Source organism: Palaemon carinicauda, chromosome 5 (assembly GCF_036898095.1).
Source record: "Palaemon carinicauda isolate YSFRI2023 chromosome 5, ASM3689809v2, whole genome shotgun sequence".
NCBI lineage: Eukaryota > Metazoa > Arthropoda > Malacostraca > Decapoda > Palaemonidae > Palaemon > Palaemon carinicauda.
This window is the reverse complement of record NC_090729.1, coordinates 138,991,249-138,993,748: the sequence shown is the minus strand read 5'-3', so window position 1 is coordinate 138,993,748 and position 2,500 is coordinate 138,991,249. Positions and strand designations below refer to the sequence as shown.

General features: G+C 35.6%; 1 protein-coding gene across 1 annotated transcript in view; it reads left to right on the top strand.

The window, feature by feature from the left end:
* Nucleotides 1–2,500, top strand: part of LOC137640605 (glutamate receptor 1-like) — a 75,382-nt gene that overhangs the window by 45,915 nt on the left and 26,967 nt on the right. The window lies entirely within an intron of this gene.

The window sequence follows — 2,500 nt, the reverse complement described above, 5'->3', positions numbered from 1 at the left end:
TAGAGGAGAATGTGGAAAGAATAGGCCAGACTATTCAGTGTATGTGGTATGTGTAGGCAAAGGAAAAATGAACCATGACCAGAGATATGGATTCAATGTAGTATTGTTTAGCCAGACGAATGACCTAATAACTCTCTGGAGGTAGTATCTCAATAGGTGGCTGGTGCCCTGGCCAACCTACTACTTATAAACAGAATAGGGTGAAAAGTTAACAAATGCCGAACTATTGTGGGATATAGATTGATAAAAAAGGGGAAAAGAAGAGAATGGCAGCGATTGCAAAGGAGGAAGCCAGGAGAAAGTTGTATGAGATGATGTTGAGTCACACCAGAGGGAGAAAAGATGATCTAAAGAATTTCAGAAGCGAAATGAAAGACAGGAAAGAAGTATGAGAAGTAGCAATTATTAAAGTTGCAATGGGTAATATCTTAATTGAAGAGGAGGAAGTCAGGAGAAGATGGAAAGTCTATTCTTCTACAACTGAGAATAAGTATGAGCAACTGGTAAAGGATCCTACAGTCGAATAACCAATAGCAAAGATTATCGAGAGGGAAATTGAGAATACTATAAAGAAAGAAAAATCAATAAAACTAAATGAAATTCAGAAGAACAATAACAATTATTAAGATATGGAGAAATCTAGGCTTAGAGTTGGAGCACATACTGATAGAAAAGATCTAGTATGTAGAGGAAATGACAAAGGATTGGGAAGATAGTTGGAGGGTTAAATTGTATAAACTTAAAGGATATGCATTAAACTGTAGGAATTACAAAGGAATGAAGCTATAGAAACCTGTATTAAAGATACTAGAAAGAATAAATTGAGTGAGTTGATAGGTAGGCCTATGCATGAGCAGCAGATTAAGTTTATGGAAAGGAAAGGCACTTTAGATGCTATTCTTATAATAAAACAAGTCCATGAGAAGTATCTAGGAGGCAAAAGGAAAGTTTACATATTTTTTGTAGATCTTGAAAAGGCTTATGCCAGGATACCATGAACGTTAGTCTGTTGGTGTTTGCAAAATAAAGAGAACTACCAGAGAAGTTGGTAAGGATAGTGAGGAATCTGCTCTGAGTTTATTTCTGTTCCTCACATTTATAGACACCTTGTAATCAGAATTAAGGAACAAAGAAGAATTTCGAGAATGATATTTGCTCATGATGTAATCGTCACAGCAAACGCAGAAGAACTGCAAGAAAGTTTTTATCATGGGAAGGAGCCCTAGAAAGGAAAGGAATCAAGGAAAACATTGGAAAGATGGACCTAGTAATTATTAGTAGAGCACATGAAAGAAATAAATATTCAAGTGGAAGAACGTACAGTACAATGAGTTTAACTACTTGGAATCAATAATAACAAAGAAGGGAAGTACTGAGAATAAGTCTAGAATGTTAGAGAATGTCATAACGAACATGATTCAGAGCAAGACAGGAGCTTATCTGATCAAATGTTAAAGACAGCTTGTGGAGTCTATGAGCTCATGCAGCATTACAACCGAGCTCTGATCAACGGGATAGGAACTATGTGTGGGATGCCGAGGCCGGACGGAATTGATCACATAGATGTCACCTAATTGATTGAAGTTAGTACAGGAAAAAGATCACGTGAGCAAAAGAAAGGTCTTAGCAAATGCATTGTACAGAGTTGGTTAGGATCAAGACACTCACCCGTGTGAAGGTATAGAGAGTGAGCTCACAAAGAAACGAGAAGTTTATAATCATATTAGAGGCTGTATATGCCTTACCCTACCATTAGATTCTAATTTCTACATTTCCTAGAAACTATATTAATCAAGAGTCTTTCATGAAATTATAACTGCAATTCATAACGAAAACTTAAGCCGGTAATAAACTAAGGCAGTGTTAGGACAACATCAAGCTTGTCCTGTGAATCGAGAGAATTTGTACCTTGTGAATGCTCAACTCCAAGATCAGCGTAAGATTTAACTCGACCTTGAACAATAACAAACCTTGCCAAATACATAGGAGCATAACCAAGATAAGCATTATAAACAAGTAAAAATAAAAGAACATTACATTCACATAAGGCATAAACATTGGATAGAGGCCTTTGGTAAACAAAATGAGATTATGAAAAGTAAAATGCCACTTTCTCTAAAAAGAAAAGTATTTACAGTAATCAGATGGTCCTAATGGTATCAACTTGCGCTTCAGAAACTTAGAGCCTTCTAAAACCTTAGAACATAAGCTATTTACTAAACAAAGAGCTATGGAAAGAATAATGATGGGAATAACATTAAAAGACAGAAAAAGAGCAACATGGATCCGAGAACAAATTAAAGTAGGTGTTTTAATAACATGTAAGAAAAAGAAATGGACATAGGCAGGACATATAATGAGAAGGATAGGCAATAGGTACACATCAAGAATAACAGAATGGGTCCCTAGAAATTGCAAAAGAAGCAGGGGAAGGATTCTCTAGATGATGGATTGACTAACGTGATGATGAGGATTATGATATATATATATATATATATAT